Here is a 19,453-nt window from a genome sequence, read left to right as displayed (position 1 = left end):
CCTTATCACTCCACACTGTTGAGATCTTTCAGGATCCTGATTTTGCTATCCAGCTTTGCTCTGTCCTTCTCTGTTCCATCACCTCCGGGTGTTACAGGCCAACACCCTTTATATCTCCTTTTGGGTCCCTGGCATATACTGGTCAGAAAAGGGTAGAAAGCAGAGCCCCACAGCTGCCTCTAAAGACACACAGGAACATTCGGAGGCTGCCATTCAGCCAGAGGGGAGCCCCCTCCAGGCCCCCCACGGCCATCCGTCAGGTCCTCGAGAGCCGTAGAGACCCCAGCTGGTGTCTCAGGAGGCGGTGTGAAATGACAGGAATTTCCAGGCTTGAATCCCAGCCCCATCAGTTTTGGGAAAGTCATCTGACCTCCCGGGCCCTCCATGCCTCGTCTGTAACACGGGGACGGTCACCTCCAGGGCCCAACAGGTGAAGAGCAGGATCGTGTGTGACATAACCCGGCTCACGACAGTGCTTGAAGAATAACACCCGAGCCCATTTTCCTCACCCACCTCATGGGGCTGTCGAGAATCCGAAAGATTTGCCGGCTCCTGGTGAACCCATGCTGGCTCTAAGGACCGCTGCCTTCTCCTCCGTAGGTATCACCGGCGTCACCCTCCAAACCAGGCCCGAACCCAAAACCGAGGTCAGCCGAAGCCCTGGGTCTCTTTGATGTGAACTCCTGTCAAGGCAGTCTTCCCTTCCCAGATCTGTGCACTTGTTTGTGGAGTTTATTAGGGTTTCTTTTTAAAGATTTATTTATTAATTTGAGAAAAAGAGAGAGAGAGAAAAAAAAAAAAATCTCCAGCACACTCCCTGCTGAGCACGGAGCCCAGTGCGGGGCTCGATCCCACGACCCTGAGATCATGACCTGAGCCGAAATCAAGAGTCAGGTGCTCACCTGACGGAGCCACCCAGGTACCCCTGTGCAACTGTTTCCATAAAACAGTAACAGTATTAATAACCGCTTAATCCTTCCAATCCCACTATGAAATAAAAAGTATCTCCGTCTTACCTCCGAGGAAACTAAGGTGCAGAGAGGCTAAGTGACCTTTCCAAGGTCACACAGCTGGAGAGTGTGAGCGAAGCACAGCTCGGACTCCGAACACCGCGCTCTCAATACTACACAATAGTTCCTAAATGCCAGCCTAAAGGGGGGAGACTTTGTCCCTGGCCCTCTCCCACTAGTCTTTTCTGGCCTCGGCCCTGCGTTCACTTGGTTGAGCACCTTTGGGTCCTGATGGTGTCTGCACAGCGGTGGCCGCGCCTCACCCCCACCTCCCGGCAGCTCTGTGCCCACCACCGTCACATAAAAAAAAGGACTGAGGCACCAAGCCCATTGCTCCCTGAAGACTGGGACCAGTGGGGTCCTCATCTTGGCCCCCCGGGGCTAATCTCCACCTGTGCATCCTAAGCTCCAGACTCGCCCACAGCCTAAGCATGGGACCCCCCTGGTCCCCCTTCCCCAGCCTTTCACAGGACCCAGCCACCTACTGCCTGGCCCTGACACCTCTGAACTGACCACTGCCTCCTGAACTCCCAATGGCCAGGATCCCCACCTGCCCAAGGGGTACCCGAAGGCCCCTCCTCACAGCTGCGTGTCCAGATGCCGAGACCAACCACCCAGCACAGCTATCCTCCGGCCTTCACTACCTGCTCCCCACTCTGCCGACCCCCAGCCCCGGGGGCAGACTGGCTGCAAGGTGAGGGCATTCCCTAAGTTTGGGGCCCTGTCTGCCCACGGAAAAAGAGGAAACGGACCCAGGAAGCTGGCAGGGCTGGGGCTGAGGCCCATGGCCACCGAGGGGGCAGCCAGTCAGGAAAAGCCCCTGGAGGTTCCAGGGGAGCCATCATGGAGTGTTGGCAGACCCCTGACGATGCCAGAACCCGAAGGCTCTATCAGAGAACTGCCCCTCAGGCCTCAGAGGATGGCGCTTTGGAGCAAACCCACAAACATAGTCACTCCACAATCAAAAACACTAGCCCCTCGACACTCACATCCTGCAAACACTCCCATTCACAAAACACTCTTGGTGAATCCCCTGGCACAGGAGCCCATCCAATCACTCAGGAAGCACCGACCAAGCACCTGCCACCTGCCAGGCACTCTCCCAGGCACCAGGGATACCTCAGTAGCCAACCCAAAGGTCCCGCCCCCTGAGAGGTCCCTCGTTCTCATGGGGACACCAACAGTAATAAATAAATAAATAAATAAATAAATAAATAAATAAATAAATAATAAATAAACTTAAACAAGTAAATCACTTGTATTCGGAGTGATGAGGACAAGAGAGAAATTAAAACCAGACAAGGGGATCAGGTGCCTAGGAGGAGGAGGAGGAGCAGCAACTTTAAGCAGGGCAGTCAGGGCCTCCTTTGCAGAAGTGACACCTGGGTGCCCCATAGCCGCAGCGGCAAGGCCAGCGGCTCCCGGGTCAGACAGCACATTCCAGACATTTCTGTTAACGTTCCCTCCGACGGTCAGGTAGGTCTTCCCTGCCGGGAATCCCAGAGGACCTAGTGAGGGTACCAAGCCCCACAAACCTGGGCCCTCCCAGCAGGAGGGTGGACAGACGCCACCAAGTTAGTGGGGATGACCCCAGGCCTTGCAGCCCCTTCCAGCCACTCGTCTCCCTCCTCCCCCCTCACCTGCTCCTCACCCCCCTCCCCGATTCCCTGAAGTCCGGCCCTCCATGCTCAGAGCTCCACCGGAACTGCTCCCTGAACGGAAGCAACACCTGGTTCCCCCGAAGCACCGTCTCCCTCCGGCCGGGCCCTCCGCACTCTGTCTGCACCCCATCCGCACCCCGCCAGCACCCGATCTGCACCTGGCCCACACCCCGCCCGCACCCCACACATACCCCGCCCACACCGGTCCTCACCTGGTCCGCACTCTGCCCACCTCTGGTCCATACCCCACCAGCACCCCATCCGCACCCCACCGTTCACCCCATCCACACCCGGTCCTCACCTGGTACGCACCCGGACCGCACCCCGCCTGCACACGGTCCACACCCCGCGCACCTCCCCGACGGCAGCCGCTACCGGTCAGCGGGCGGTGCTTGAGGATTATTAACCGCGTTTCCAGGAAAAAGGAAAGAAAGGGAGACACATCAAGAGGACACTAGAAGCAGGTGACACAGTTGGTTCGTTGGTGTGCTCACTCGGGGAGTGCATGTGGAACGTTCACAAGGCCACGTGTCTGGCGGGAGACGGAGGACACGGCATCAATCGGTGAGCACAGCCACAATCGGTGTCACAGAGGAGATCAAAGCGGAAGAGGGCTGGCAGGGGGTGCAGCCTGCAGCAAGGATGTCGGGGGGCCCTCGGGCTCTGCGCTTGGGTACCTGCCTTGGGCCCAGGGCATGACCCCGGGGTCCCGGGATCGAGTCCCACCTCGGGCTCCCCGCGTGGAGCCTGCTTCTCCCTCTGCCTGTGTCTCTGCCTCTCTCTCTCTCTCTCTCATGAATAAATAAAATCTTTTCTAAAAAGTTTAAAAACAACAAAACAAGGATGTCCCCACTCTCACAAACACTTTTACTAAGCAAAACACACCCACAGATCATTTCTCAAACTCACAGTCACACACACACGTGCACATTCCCACCACACATGTTCACACTAGCCTCACACAGACAGACCAAGGCCCGCAGGCGTCCCCTCCGCTGTGAAAAACCCACTCACACAAACACACCCCCACACGCATGCACAGACACACAACGCACCCCCACAGGAACATGCATACAAACGCGCTGGGCACACACACCCCCTCCCCAGGGCCACGCACACCCCGAGGTCACACGGGGAGGTTTCCCTGCGTGGCCAGAAGGGACGGAGGACCAGAGAGGGGCACTGGCATGGCCTAGGCCAGCAGGCCAGGGGCAGCAGGCCAGGTATGACCCCGGCTCCTCCCAGGACCCCACGCTCCCCCTGGGTGCAGGCCACCAACCTCAGCGCGCAATGGGCTGGGGGGGGCGTCACCTTTGTCGATATCCACAGAGAAGCCCACGGACTCGCGCACGGGGACACACGTGCAGACACGCACGTTCCCACAGAAACGCGAACCTCATGCCCCTCTCCCGGGCAGCAAGGTGGGGTGCGATCTGGACAGCTTCTCGCAGTTGCAGCTCGTCGCCTTCATCCTCACCCTCCCCACCCACCCTGCACCGCCGCCACCGCATTTTCCTCCCGCCCTTACCTGTGGCCATGGCTTCCCCGGGTGGCATGTGTGTCATACAAATGCATCATATGCGAATGCTGTACATGTGTGGTTTGCAAACGGGGGTGGGCGCCTTTGTAACTCTTCACGCAAGGTGGGGGTTGGGGGGGTGCCGTGTGCGAGCACCTTTATATGTATGTGCAGGTGCACGTCTATGCACATGCGTGTGCACGCTCCCAGGAAGACAGAGAAATCCATCATCCAAACCTCGCTCCTCCGGGGGATGAAAGCAAAGCAAAGTTCAGGTTTAAATCACACCAGCATGGGCAGGAGGGGTTCCCCTGCCTTACATGATTATCTGCGTGCGGCGTGCGGCGCAACGGGCTGGCAGGCAGGAGGCGGCGAGCAACCCATCAGCAGGGAGTCATTTGTTGTCTCCAGGCCCTTGGGACCTGCTGTGGCTGCTCCAGGAGCGGGAGACCGGAGTGCAGCGGCCAGGAGCTCCTGCCTGTCCCAGGTGTTGGGGGTGGGGGTGTGGGGGGCTGGCATCCATCCGGCTCAGGCTTCTCCAGGCTACAGAAAAGCAGAGACCAGGCAGGAATCTCCAGGCCTGAGAGAAGCCCGGGCCCTTCTGGGCCTTGGGTGGACAGAGGGTCCGGGCGAAGGGTAGGACTGGCCCCAGAGCAGCCCCCACCCTGCCAATGTCTCCACTGGCCCGGAAAACACCGTCGGGGCTCCGGGAAGTCGGACCGGAGGCATTTTGCCTCATTCTCTCCAAACTGTGTCGGCACCCCTTCCCCGTCTCCATCTCGACCCCTCGCTCTTTGTTTTTTAGGTGATTGCTCTTTGTCTCTCCTCATCTCTTTGGGTCTGACCGCCCGGGCCTCCCCCTCCACTGGCCCGTCTTGCACCCCTCCAGGCCCTATGTCGGCTCTGACATCAAGGCTTCCCTCTGCTGAGCGCTGTCACCCGTGGCCGTGCTTGCAACACATCACACGCCTCCCAGAACGTGTCATCCCATTCGAGCCTCTCGTCCCTTGGGGGATGGGCCGAGCGAGCCGGGACTGGGAATCCCATTGTACAGAAGAGGACACTGAGCCCCCAGAAACTGGGAGGCTCGCCCGACACCACACAGCAGGCCTAGAATGAAAACTCCAGGTGTGTTCCCATTGTGTGGCCGGCCTGCCCTAACTCCACACCACCTGGAAGCGTGAGCGGCTCTTCCCCAGTGCCCCAAACCCTAAAGCGAAGAGGATTCAAGAACTCAGTGCCGAAGACGGCTCATCCCCAGACCAAGCACTGAAACTGCCTTGAACTCATGAAAAGTGGTAGAAAATGTAAGAGTGGGGATGGGAGGCATGGGGCCGCTGCGTGTCATCCCACGGATGCCCCATCACCACCCGCCTCTGCCCCCCACCCCATCTGAAGTGTCTGCAAGCCCCACGTTCCCTGGGCCCACCTGGAATGGATGGGCCTCCTGCTTCCTGAGTCGGTGCCTCGCGAGGTCTCGGTCTTCCCATCTGTGCAATGGGGACCCTGGGTCTTGCTCACACTGCTGAACCAGGCCCCTGCACCTAACACACAGCGGCTCCGCTTCCTCTCCGGGACCCTCTGACTTCATCCACCAAGAGCCCTGGGTGGGCCGCCTCTGAAGGATCACCATGCTCCCCCGGGGCGGGGGGGAACCCCAAAGTGGCTCTGGCCACGTGGGCAGCTGGGCGGCCACCATGACACCCCGGGGCCCAGAAACCGAGCCCCATCCGCGGCAAGGTCCAACAGCCTCCCGAAGCCTCCGCCGCCTGCAGGCCCCCCCACCCCCCCGAGGGGCGTCAGCACCAACGACCCGCCAGGGCCTGCCCATTTTCCTTTCTTTTCATTGCTGGCTCTGCGCACAGTTATAGAACCAGGTCTCCACAGAGTAATTTACTGGCAAAATCTCTCCCAGAATCCAGCTTGAAACCAAGCTGTAAAAACAGCTTCGAGTGTAAATAATTCATGCAGACAATATGACTTTTTTATGTAAATTCGGTGCATTAACCCTCTATTATAATGATGGACGACAGATAGGGCCGACGTTGCCTTGGTAAGAGCTAATGGATGGCCGCCATAAATTCACTGCACATTTTATTGTGTTGCTGGAAATTGTGCCTTCAGGCAATGCTGTTTACTTTTATGTAAAACTCTAGGTTCCCTAAATATTACAAATATTTTACATCCAGCTCCTCAGCATTTGGGCTCTGCCCACAAATCAAGCTTTCTCCATGTGAGTTGTAATTAAAGGTTTGTTGTTTTTTTTTTTCCTGGGACAATTATCTCTAACTATAAAGAGAAATATTTTTCCCCTTTAGATGTTCCGTCATTGACTTATTAACAAACCCTTTGAAGAAGGAGGTGGTAAGCGACTCGCTGTGGTACTTGGCACGAGTGGGTCGGCGAAGAGAAGGGGCACTGTGGGTACAAGAGCCTGCTGGCTGGCTTTGCATGTCTGGCCGCCACTCTGGTTTATTTACACATATGATATTTGGGGCCTTCCTCCCCCCTCTTCCTTTCTATAATTCATGACCACTTTAGCAGGGTAATTCCTCCAGCCACCTTTGCAGGAGACTGGCCCCTTGCAAGCCCCCTGCCCGTGCCCCTCTGGGGTTGTAGTGGGTGGCGGCCTGCCTCCTGCAAGGGTCAGAAGCAGAGTCTTCCCAGCTGGCCGGCCATACACAAGCTGATTCATCTGGTCTTGCCCCCCCACCCTTCACGGCCCAGAGAACCTGGGACAGATGCTCAGGTTTCCTGCATTGGTTCTCGTCCAATCCAAAGTGTGTAGAGATGCCCTTTTGGCTCAGTCCCTGAAGCCACTCAGTGGGCATGCCACTGAGTCTTGCACGAGGTCTGGGAAGAGGAAGGCCGAGAACCTCAGAAGCCTCTTAATGAAGGGAGGCAACAGCTGGAGCAGCGGCCCTCTTTAAAAATAATCCTCACTCGGGATCCCTGGGTGGCGCAGCGGTTTGGCGCCTGCCTTTGGCCCAGGGCGCGATCCTGGAGACCTGGGATTGAGTCCCACGTCGGGCTCCCGGTGCATGGAGCCTGCTTCTCCCTCTGCCTGTGTCTCTGCCTCTCTCTCTATCTCTCTGTGACTATCATAAATAAATAAAAATTAAAAAAAAAATAATCCTCACTCTTGTTTATTATTGTCATCAATATTAATGGCCACTCCGTTAATATGCACATAGCTGCATCACCGTCACCCAGAAGCTCCTGGGATCTCTAAGCACTTCTGATGGCATGTGGCTTCTCCTGCAGGGCCCCCACCTCTCTTCCTGGCCCTCCCCATGGGCCTACCACCCATCAGACACAGGCCCCAAACCACCCTCCTCTCCCCGATCGGCACCTGCTTCTGGAAACCCAGAGCCACGCGGGGTTTGGAGTCATCTCAGAGTCCCGGGGGCTCTGCTGTGAGGATGGCACAGAGAGGGGCACAGGAAGGTGCTGACAAAGGCAGCTTTAAGGAGGAAAGATAGTTCATTTCCATCCCCACCCCCCCAAGGGCTCATTTCCTGCAGAGTCAAAAAAAAAAAAAAGACACGAAGGTTAAAAACAAAGATGAGATATCATTTTTCACCCATTAGATTGGCAAAGATAATTATAATAATAATGGCGGCAGCAATCGGCTTGCTCAGCCCCCTGAGCCTGCTCTCACCCCAACACCTTTGGGGGCAGCGAGGTGCAACGGGAGACGGAGACCCCACTTCCCCTCTGTCCCCGCGATCCCATTTTTAATACCTGCACATTAATAGCTGGAACTGCTGCTTCCCGTCACTGAAATCCTCTTGCCGCCCCCCTAGCCCTCCCCCCTTCCCTCCCCTGACCCTGCCTCGTGCCCACTCATCTTTCAACCTCCCTGGCACCTCCTCAGAGAAGCCCTTCCTGACTCCCAAGTCTAGGTTACCCTCTCTTGGCTTACTCTCTCACAGCTGGAACTTTTCATTCATGCTTCGAGCACTTTTTTTTTTCCTTTGTACTCCGCATCACGTGCTGATCAGATCATTATTTGTGTAAGTGCTGAAAACAGAAGCGCATGGCAAAAAAAAAAAAAATTTAAAAAAATTAAAAACTGCTGTCTTCCCCGGCTGGCAGGGGCTGGATGTCCCATCTCCTGGCGCTACTTCGTAAAAACCGCAAAAGCAAGGACTGACCACGTTGTTTTACTCGCCCTCTGAATCCCTAGCCCGAGTTGGCGTGGAGCATACCCTCGGTAACATCTGTGGCATGAAGGAATGAAGGAGTGAATGAATGAATGAATGATCACAGAGCTACAGGCCCGTAGAAGCTCGTTGCGAGGATATTTATAAGAGCAAAACAGTTGGAAAAACACACATCACCGCCAGCTGGGGCCTGGGTCAGTCAAGGGGGGTACCCCCACACCCATCACGCAGGCCCTAAAAGCGAGAGGTGCATCCACGCGTATCAATACGAGAATGTCCGTGACATATTGCTGAGTGGGGGGAAGAAACAGGTGACAGAACAGCATGTGTCGTCTGATCTCACCCAGGGTGGAACTGCATACGTGGAATCTATTTGTGTATATTTATGCACAGAGAGAAGTCTGGAAGGACGTTCACCAAAATGTTATGTGGTTATCTCTGGATGGTGAAATCTGAGGTGATTTTTACATTTTTCTTTGAACTTTTCCATATTGTCTGAATTTTTTTTTTTTTGCAACGAGCATATGCATCCTTTTCTGCAAAACTGATAATGCTGCTTTTTCGAAAGAAAAAGAGAGTATAGGTACAGGGGGGCAAGGTTGGGGGGGTGGGGAGGCCTCGCGATGGAGGGCTCCATCCGAGGCTGGGTGGACTGGACCGAGGCCCCGGCGAGGAGCCGCCTCCCCCCACCCCCGCTTGGGTGGCGTGGGGTGGGGTGGCGTGGGCTGGGCACACCCCGCAGGCCCCCCTGTGGGGGGACACCACGCCTGTCCAGAGCGGGGTTTCTAAATAGGGATCTCCACATTTGATTCTTCTGACATGCTTTACCGCCTCAGAGCTGTTTTGCAAAATTCATAGCGGTTTTCACAGGCTCCGAGCTTCCTGGGACCAATTCCATTTTGAACAATAGCAGAGTGTCTGCTTGCAGGCGGGGCGAGCCCACCCCAGAGCAGCGCCCCCCCCCCTGTCCTCCAGGAGCTGGGACCGTGGGGCTGAGTGTCGAGGCCACGCCATGAAAATACATGAGCTCGCCCTTGTCTCCGTCCTCACCCTCCTGCCAGGGAGGAGCGGCAAGGAGGACGGAAGGTGGACCCCCCCCCACCTGCCCTCCGGTGCCTGCGGGGACTCTCCCTCCAGGAGGTGAGCCAGACAAAGCCCTTGCCAACACCCCTCCCTTCCTACCTGGATCACCTCCTGCGGGTCCCCTGACCTGAGAACCACCTAAAGCCCTCAGAAGCTAATTGACTTGGCCAAGTCAAGGTCACAGGGCAAGATAATGGCAGGTGCAGGATGGAAACCAGGGCTCCTGCTGCTCGCCCAGTGCCTGCCTTCATTTTTAAAAGGCTTGGTGCCCCGTTCCTAAGATAGATCCGAGAGGTACGGTTAGCGAGGTCATTACCCCCAAACGAAGCCACGGAAGACCCATTACTGGCTCCCTGTCCTCAGCCCTGCCCTCCCTCAGTCAGTACCCGGGATGATTTCTACAAGATTTACTGACCAGCCATTCCTTTGCTTAATAAGGCCCCTATGGCTCCACGCTGCCTACTGGGGGACGGGAGGGGGGTGGATCTAAGCTCCTTAGCCTGACGCCCAAGATCTTTTGTGATATGGCCTCAGTAGCACTCCAACCACAGCCACCGCCAGCCCTCCCCCTGCACACTGTGCTCCAGCCACACTGAATGACTTCAGGTTCCTCCCCAACCCGCCCCTGCACCTGCTGTCCGACCTCCACACCTTGGCCCCTGCTGCTCCCTCCCCACTTCCCCTGGATAAATCCTGCTCATCCTCCAGGACTTGGGCGTCACCCCACCCAGGAAGTCTTCTCTAATCCGCCCCTGCTCCCAGGCACAGCCCTTGGGTCCACGCCTCCCTCCGTGCCCCAGACACCCCCCACCCCCCACCCCCGCTGCCGCACTACTATTTCATCCAACTGACACTTAATTCAACAAATATTCATTATTGACTACCTCCTGCATACTGGCCCCTCTCGTGGCATCTACTACACGTCCCAGCACCTGTTTCTGGAAGTTCCTTACAGGCAGGAACATATTACCAGAGTCCGACCTCAGCCTATTTTCAACTGCATGCTAAAGGCTCAGAGCATCAGCCCCGCTTCACAAATCCGAAGATGAGGGGGCCCTCGGCAGGCCATGGGCGGGGGCGGGAGGAGAAAAGAAAGTTTCCTAAAATGCAAACCCCCCAACTGTCAGTGCCTCCCCACCCCCCCAGCCCCCCCCTCCGCCGGCCCCAAACATCTCACCTGCCCACCCCACTTACCCACCTACAGGCCCCTGCAAGGACAGGCCCGCTCTCTCCCCTCTGCTGCCTTCTCCTGCCTTCCTAAGCCTTTTATCATTCTTCCCAGACTCCACCTGTCCTCCTGCTGGGCCTGCGCACGTGATTTTACCTCTGCCTACAACCCTCTTCTGTCCTGTTCATCTTGGTCTCTCAAACACCTGATACCTCATGAGCATATGAACAAATGAATTAATGAATGCTATCTCACAGCCGGTGCAGCCTCAAGACGTCCAAAACTCACCACCCTCCCTCCAGAGAGAACCCCGTCCCTCCTCCTTCTGTGACCACCGTCCCGGGGGACACCCTCACCAACCATCCCATCACGGGGGCCACAGACCCGGTGGCACCTCAGCTCCTCCCCTCCGTCCCCTCATTCATCATCCGCTCAGTTTCCGCCTACTATTGATTCTGACTCAGCAACTGCCTCTGACCCTTCCCCTCTCCGTCTTTCCCACTGCTTGGGCTCAGGGTCCTCCCTCGCAGCCAGGCACCCATGGCTTCCCTCCAGAACCGCCTCTCGCTCTAGCCCTTTCTCCCTGCAGAAGCCAGAGAGATGCTCTGCTCCCACCCTCTCCTGAAAGGCCCTCCTTGGCTCCCTGGTGCCCTGGCAGGTGCAGCCCTGGATGGTCTACTCCAGGCCCCCAGCCCCTGCCAGCTCGCACCTGCTGGTCTCCAGGGTCTCCACTGGGTCAGAAGGGGCTCCGCGTCTGCACTCCCTCAGGCTAGCTCACCCTCTGGGCTTCTTCATCAGGGAACCCCTCCTCATCCTTCAAGATTCACTAAACAATCACCTCCTCGGAGACCCTTTCCCCCCCCCCGACCTCCCGTCCCACCCCAGCTCCTGCTCAAGGCTACCTGCATCACCCTGTGCCATCACCTATTCAGGGGCTCACCCCCCAACCCCCCACCCCCGGCACTGTGAGCTCCTGTCTGCGGGGAATATTTGTTATTGTTATTTGGGGCAGGGTGGGTTTCCTTAGTCCCAGCCGGCAGACGAGGAAAGTGAGGGGCAGGCAGGTGGCGTGACTTTGCCAAGGCCTCAGAGCCAGCCAGCGGTGGGGCCTCAGCTTGACCCCAGCTGTTGGCAGTGGGCTGCTCTTCCCAGCAGGCATCTCACATGCACACGCACATGCACACACTTCTACATGGTTAGGAATGCACATGGGTAGATCCAAACACACTCAGAGGCACACACACAGCCCTACTGACACATAGATGCACATACCCGGACCCCCAGGCATGCCTATGACCCATGCACAGGCACCTACACACCAGTTCCCACTGGTGCATACGCACGAACACGAACACACACACACACAAGCCCATGCGTGCATAACCCACACGGGTGCACACAGACACTCACTGACATGTACCCAGACACCGGACAGACAGACGTGCACAGATACATGCATTCACGCGCCCATACCCGGTCACAAAAACACCCACAGACGCGGCGCCCAGAGAGGCGCACACATATAAGACCGCGCATGTGCGACCAGCACGCAGGCACACTCAGACACAGAGACGCCCTCGGGGGCCACACATGTGCATTCACAGGAGCGCGGGCACGGGGATGCGCCCACACGAGGGCGGACATGCACACCCGCAGGCCCTCGTAAGCGGCGCGCACACTGGCTGGCGATCACAGAGACACGCTAGGGAACGTTCGGGAACCGGCACGGGTCAAATGGAGCTGTCTGCTAGGGGTGGGGGGCCTGTCGGAGGTACCTTGGGGCGCTCACATTTTTGCAGCTCAGGAAGGCAGCTGACATACCAGCCCGGCTGTGATGGTATTTTGCATAAATGCTAATGTATTAATTACCATGTACAGTACACAGAGCTGCCATTTAAAAGAAAAAGTTAAGACTTTTTAATTCAAAAGCCCCATGCGGGGTGGGGGCGGGGGGCCTGCCCCACATGGTGGGTGGAAACACGCGGGGCCGCCGTGCCCGCGCCCACTGTCCCTGTACTTGGGTCCCCGCCTGTGGGCTTCCAGCCCGGCCTGCCAGTCCCCGGCCTCGGGGGGCTTGGTGCTCCCGGGGAAGAGGGGGGCCTCTGGAGCCCACAGTCGGGAAGAGGGAGGGGGTGTGGAGGGCAGGGAGCACCTAAGCTGACAGGGGTGCGGTCCTCTGGGGGCAGGAGTCGGAGCCCATCAGGATTCTTTCCTCCTTTCAGCTGGTTCTCTGCAAGACACCTGGAGTAACCTTTTAAACCAGTGCATCAGACTACGTCCTGGCCTTGCTCTAATCCTTTCAAAGGCTTCCAGTGGCTCTTGGAGTCAAGGTCACACTCCCCGGGAGGGCCTGCGGTGCCCACTTCTCTCTACCTCTTGAGGCCGTTGCATTCCCCCCAGACACCTCAGCTAGCCAGGCCCCCTCTTCTGCCGCCATCCTGGGGATCCCCCGGGACCACACCACCTGGAGCAGCCCCCTCTCTCCCGTCACCCTCTTTACATCACCCTCTTTACATCGGCCCCTCTTCGCTGATTTTCTTCGCTCCGTGCTGCCCACCGCCCCCGCCGTCAAGGGAACCAGGGGAGCCAGGACTTGGCTGCTCCAGCCCCACGGGGCCACCCCTCGGACACAGTTGCCACTTAGTGGATGTGCCGTTGATGGTTGGCTAATGAAAGAATGAGCTGGAATGAGTAGGGATGCCCTTTGCAGCCAGCCCCGCTGCACAGGCGGACTCAGGAGCCGTCTCTGCACCTGCCCGGCGGGCTGGGCCTGGCCCTTCTTCCTCCCGCCGCGGGCTTGCGTGTCCCCGAGCAGCGGGCACGTCCAGCATCCGTGACGTCTTGGTGCCCGGCGTCTAGGCCCCCCGAGCCCTCCCTGTCCCCCGTCACGTGAAGGGAGCCTCAAGTGATGCCTTCAGCAGCTGCAACAAGTAGCTCCGCAGCCTCTCCGTTTGCAGCTACTTTCACATCCCGTCTCACGCGAGCCCTGCCCGGGAGGCACCATTCCCCCAATTTCGGAAGAAATTAAGGTTCCGAGACATGGGCGATGCACCCAGAGAACCACAGCTCTGCCAAAGGAGGCCAGGATTGAAGTCCACATTTGACGCCCACCTCGGTGCTTCCTCCACGGGGCCACTGAGCTCTCCCCCTGCCCCCTCGGGGGTGCTCCCGGCAGCCAGAGCCCGCCAGCGACGGAAGGCCCATGCACACCTCACAGACCACTCCTCCCCCCACCCCAAGGAGGCAGGAGAGCCTAGGGGGTCCCTCCAGGCAGGTGAAGAAGGTACCAGGCCCGAGGTGGCTCGCCTCCAAACACAGGTGGCATCCTCATGCCCACACCCACACCCCAGGTGCCACCATTCCAGGTGCCCCCATCTCTCCCGAGCCCTCTTCTCCTCGCACCTAATCCAGGCCGCCACCTCCACCGTCTCTCATTTATGCTCTTGTGACAGCCTCCAGGCCAGACCCTCAGATCTGCCCTCTGCCCAAAGCGATCTTCCCCAAACTCAGATCCTATATCCCTCTCCAGCGACTTCCCTGCTCCCCACTTGAACCCTCTGTCACTGCCCTTAAAGTAGTCAGTAAACGGGTGTCGCTGGTAAGAACGCGCACCGAGTCCAAACCCTGGCCCTGCCGCTTCCTAGCTGTGTGGCCTTGAGCAAGTCACCTAATCTCTCTGTGCCTCAACCCGCCTAATCTATGCAAGCGGCATAATCACCATGTCGCACCCCCACGGGTCGCTGTAAGGATGAAATGAGTGGAGATGTATAAGGCACCCCAAAACAGTGCCTAGAATCTGAAAGGCACAGATGTCAGAGCCGGTTCTCATTAACGATGGGGTTTGGTGGTGATTTGATTTGTGTTGCTCCGTGAGGATGGGGTGGCTCTGCAGAGGCTTCGCTGAAGCCACCCAAGGCCCTGGCTGCCTGCAGCCTCCGTGCTCTTTTCCCCGTCCTGGCTGAGTGTGGGCCCCAGGGTGCGGGCCCTGGGCAGGGGCGGGGGAGAAGAGGATGCCCTCAGCAGGAGATGCGGTCAGCCTCGAGTTCCAGCCCCGATGGACATGGCAGGCAGCAGCCAGAGAGGACGGCTGCCCGTGGAGGGTGTGGACGGGCTGCACCCTCCAGAGCCCCAAGTTCCCTGGGAGCCCCCACGGGGCCGCAGCTCCCTTTGTGCAGAGGTCAGGAGCAGCTGGCCAGCTGCGGGGGAGTTCCGCTGCCCTGCTCCGGCCGGCAGCCCAGATGTGCGTGTTTGCACAGCCGAGTCTGGGCTCAGAAGGAGCCTTGTTGGGCATCATGAAAGGGGGCTTGTGTGAGGCAGACGGCCTCCGCGCCCCAGCCTGCCTGCCTCCAGGACAGCGAGCAGGAATGCAGCCCGCAGGAAGCCCTTCCTACAGGGCCTGCCAAGTGCCCTTCTCCTGCCTGAGAGGTCAGGGCCACTGCCAGGAGTGCGTTTAGTTTGCCAAGTGCAGACTAAATACCCGGGTCCTGGTCCTTCCTCAGTTTCCTCCTATGGAAGCCAGGGGAGGCCCCAATCTCTCCCTCCACTCGGGGCAGGGGTCGGGATGCGTGGCTAAGAGCTCCGGAGTCAGGAAGACCAGCAAAGAATTTTCACATCTGCAGACCTCAGCTTCTCATCTGCAAATGAGGGTCATACCTACTGCCTCCTGGGTTGTCCTGGGGATGAAATGACATAATAGGAAGGAAGGACGGAGCATGTGCTGATGCATAATAGGTCCTCACTGGCTCTGTGTTCTCCTTGTCTATTCACTGGGCTCCAAAATGAGGGATCTGAGGTTGCCTGTGCTGAGGGTGTGGGCTCCTTCCTCCCACGGTCCCAGAAGAAAAGCTGCTGCCAGAGGCCCCCACACCAGGCATGGTGCCATGCAGCTGGGCAGCCTGTATGCCAGGCATAGGAGTCTTTCCAGGTAGAAAGGTTTCTGCTCCCCTTCATGGTCTCTGGGCACCGCGGGCCCTGGACGTCCAGATGCAGACCATCCTCATGCCCAGTCCAGCCCTAGGCAGGGCCAGTCCCTGGGCTCAGCTGGTTTGCCCGGCAGTGTTGTCCTGAACACAGTCAGTCACAGGGCAATGTTAGTCTCTGGACATAGATGGTCCCTGGACACGGTCTTTGAGCACAGTGAGACCACACACAGTCAGTCCCTGGGCACAGAGATTCTCTGGCGTCATCGGTCCCTGGGCAAGAGTAGCCCGTGGGGCCAGTCAGCCCTCGGGCAGTCATGGTCGAGCAAGTCCATCCCAAGGCAAAGATGAGGCCCAGACAGAGAAAGTCCTCGAAGGGTCTCAGAGAGCAGTTGTTCCCCTGAGATCAGTTGTTTCTGGGCTCAGCTGGTCCTCGGGCACTGTGGGTCCCTTGGCATTGTCATTCCGTGGCAGGGTCTGCCCCCGGATATGGCTGCTTCCAGGGCACAGTCGCCCCCACCGCCCTGCCCCACCCCTGGCCACAGCAACCCCGAGGCTTGGACAGCCGTCTGTCTCTGGACATAGATGTTTCTGGATTCAGTTGGTCCCTTGGAGACAGTCAGTCTTTGACCTTATGACAAACTGGACCCCGACCAGTCCTTGAGATCCCCCATTTGATTGACATGCATAGACCCGTCGCCCCTCTGCTTTGTGGCCCCATCCCTCCTCTTGGGCCTGAAGATCTGGGACCCACAGAGGGGTAGGAAGGATCCTCTGGGGCAGCCTGGGTGGCTCAGCAGTTTAGCCACCTTCGGCCCAGGTTGTGATCCCAGAGACCCAGGATCGAGTCCCACGTCGGGCTCCCCGCATGGAGCCTGCTTCTCCCTCTGCCTGTGTCTCTGCCTCTGTCTCACTCTGTGTCTCTCATGAATAAATAAATAAAGTCTTTTAAAAAGGAGGGGGAAGGATCCTCTGGGGGTCCGAGAGCCCCAGCATGGCCTGCTTCGTGGCAGGTGGATGAGGCAGGATGGGAGGATGGTGAGGAGAGAAGTAGGCCTGGAAAAGCAGAGAACCAGCTCTCTCCAGTAGTTTGCCTCAGTGCAGGGGAGGTGGGGGAGAACACATGGTAGAAAAGGCATTGGCCTGGAGCCGGAGACCCTCCTCTCTCTCCCCTGCTCTCTGTATCCTCTAGATACACAGAACGGATGCCACGGGCCTGTGGAAGGAGCATGGGCTGGCCTGCTACTGAATGTCCATATGACCATGGACATCCCTTCAAGCTCTGAGGAAGCTGTTCCCAGCCGGGTGGCCGTCCCTGTTCACCAACCAGTATACTCACAGCCTTGGGCATGGGACTGACCGGGAAGGGGGAGGTGGCCAATCCAGGGTATTGCCAGCTCTGGGCAACCCGGGTGCTGGTTTTCTGACTCTCCCTGGGTCCCGCAGCTCCATCACTACCCAGTCCAGCTGGGAACAGAGCAGCAAGCCCCAGGGTGGGGCTCCAGCCCCCATGGACGCCGTGACCCCAGGCCCATTCAAGACTCATTCCCTCCAGCCCACGTTATTCTCTGAAGGGGGCCTGGTTTCTGCAGGATGATAATATGACCTGGCATCCCATTAGCCAGCACCTGCCCTTTCTGCCCACCTTCCTCCCCCAGCCCCCACGTACATCAATGTTTAATTGAATTGCCAGTGTAGTGGTGCAAGTCCCATCTGTTTCCGGGTCTTCATTCCGGGTCTTCATTCCGGGAATGAAGCGAGCAACACTCGAGGGTCACCCCTTACAGGGGGCACCACCCACACGCTGAGCCTCGCCATCCCAGACAAGCCCGTGTTCGGAGACCATTCTAGATCAGTGCACTCGGGTTCCCTGGGTTCGTACCCTTAGCAAGAAACTGAGGGCAGAGCCACCTTCCAGAACAGGAAAGGGTGAGGGAAGTGCCTGCAGCAAGAGGATTCGCCGGGGACAGAGAAGGGAGATGGATGACGAGGTGCTCTGATGGAGCTGGCCACCCCAGGGTGCACCGTCTGAGGTTTTCCAGCTGCAGACCCCCCAGGGGTAAGGTTAAGAACAATCTACTTACACTTGCCCTCTCAGTGGTGTCCCAACCAAAGCCCCTGGACCAGGGAGTCATGGAGAAGAACCTCCACAGGGAGCCAAAACCCTGAGGCTGAAGAGACATACAGACGTAAACTAGGTCAATCCAGTTCAGGCTGGTCCCAACTGGCTGCAACTAGATCTAACTGATCCAAGCTGGCTCGACTCAAACCAGACCTGTCGGGGCCAATTCGAAATGCGAGGAGCTGGCCAAGACTCAACGAGGTTGAATCAAACCAGTTGTGACCTGCTCACACCACCCAGAGCCATGGGAAGGCCAGCAATTCAACACCTACTTCTTTTGTGCGGCCCTTTGCGGGGTGGAGCTTTACGTGTCCCCTCCTCTGAAAACTGCTCAGATCCTTTTGTGTTCCGGATGATTTGTTTTTATTTTAATTCCAGGATAGTTAACATACAGCGTTATAATGAATGTTTTAATCCAAGCATCACATCACAGTCGGAGGATGTAACACGTACATCTCCCCTGCTATTAAAGTGATTACTTGGGTAAGCGCAGGAGCTGTCAACAACTTGGGTTCAAGTCCCCACTGCAGTTTGCCGGTTGTAAGATCTTGAGCAAGTTATCGACTCCTGCTTCCCCTGTCTCTTGTGTAAAAAATTCAGCTCATTAGAGGACTTGCCTCAGAGAGGACAGTTCTGAAAATTAAGATAATATATAGGGCTGCTGTGCCTGGCATGTAATAACCACTCAATACACAGAACTTATTCATATCTTATTATTATTCCTTGGCTCTGACCTCACACAGCGCAGCCTCAGATGACCAAGGTTCAGAGTTCCTACACTGCCACCGCCTCCATACGTGTGAACTTGGAAAATTCACCCGAGTTCTCTGGAGCCTCAGTTCCCCTAGTTGAAAATGGGAACACTAACACCTGCCTCAAGGATCATTTTGAGGATCAAATAAAATGAACCAAGCACTTAGCACCATATTTGGGACACAGGAAACATCTATATTGGCTATTACTCTATTAACGACCAACACGTAAATAATGTTAATTCTGTGCTAAGTGTTCCACGTATGTTAACTCAAGTAATCCTTAGAACAACCCTAAGAAGCAGGTACTAGTATCATCCCCAATTTCAGCAGAAGAAACTGAGGCTCTACACTTACCACCGTGCCTTGTGATTCTGAAACATTGTAGGAAGGAAAGGAAATTGTGTGTCAAAGCAGAGGGCAGTGGGAGACTGAGCAGAGGACAGGTCTTGGGAGTCAGATGGCGATTAAAAAGCAGGCGGGGGGCAGCCCCGGTGGCTCAGCGGTTTAGCACTGCCTTCAGCTCGGGGCGTGATCCTGGAGACCCGGGATCGAGTCCCGCGTTGGGCGGCTCCCTGCATGGAGCCTGCTTCTCCCTCTGCCTGTGTCTCTGCCTCTCTCTCCTTCTGTGTCTCTCATGAATAAATAAATAATCTTTCAAAAAATAAATAAATCGCCTTTTTAAATAATTAAATAAATAAAAAAAATAAAAAGTAGGCGGGCTTTGAGGTCACGTCCCCAGCTCAAGAAGTTTCTGGGCCTCAGTGTCCTCATCTCTCAGGTGGGAATAATAACCCTTATGTCAGAGACCTGCGAGAATCAAATTAGATGCCATCTACAGCTTGCACATCGTAGGTGCTCAAAAACGGAAGCTCCCTCTCCTCTTTCCTCCCACAGCAACGTTAGCCATTCAACATGGTGCGCGTTTTCTCAGTGACATTTGTCAGGGGTGACCCCCGTATAGCGTACCATCTTCACATGGCATCTGCCCGCGTGTGGTGTCCCTCTCTAACACGGCGTCTGATCCAAGCTGGCCTGCATCTTACAGCAATA

At 57.1% G+C, this 19,453-nt stretch overlaps 1 long non-coding RNA gene across 2 annotated transcripts in view; it reads right to left on the bottom strand.

Annotated features, from left to right (window-relative positions):
• The window catches only part of LOC121481371, a 64,779-nt gene that overhangs the window by 16,251 nt on the left and 29,075 nt on the right, over positions 1–19,453 (bottom strand). The window contains exon 1 of one of the 2 annotated variants that reach the window (XR_005985266.1): positions 514–638. The exons of the other annotated variant lie outside the window; for it this stretch is intronic. This is a non-coding gene — a long non-coding RNA (uncharacterized LOC121481371). Of the gene's footprint in view, positions 1–513; positions 639–19,453 lie in introns of those variants that run through there. 2 annotated transcript variants of the gene reach the window in all.

Source organism: Vulpes lagopus, chromosome 23 (assembly GCF_018345385.1).
Source record: "Vulpes lagopus strain Blue_001 chromosome 23, ASM1834538v1, whole genome shotgun sequence".
Taxonomy (NCBI): Eukaryota; Metazoa; Chordata; class Mammalia; order Carnivora; family Canidae; genus Vulpes; species Vulpes lagopus.
The sequence above is the reverse complement of the archived record's forward strand: the minus strand, read 5'-3'. Positions and strand labels throughout refer to the sequence as shown.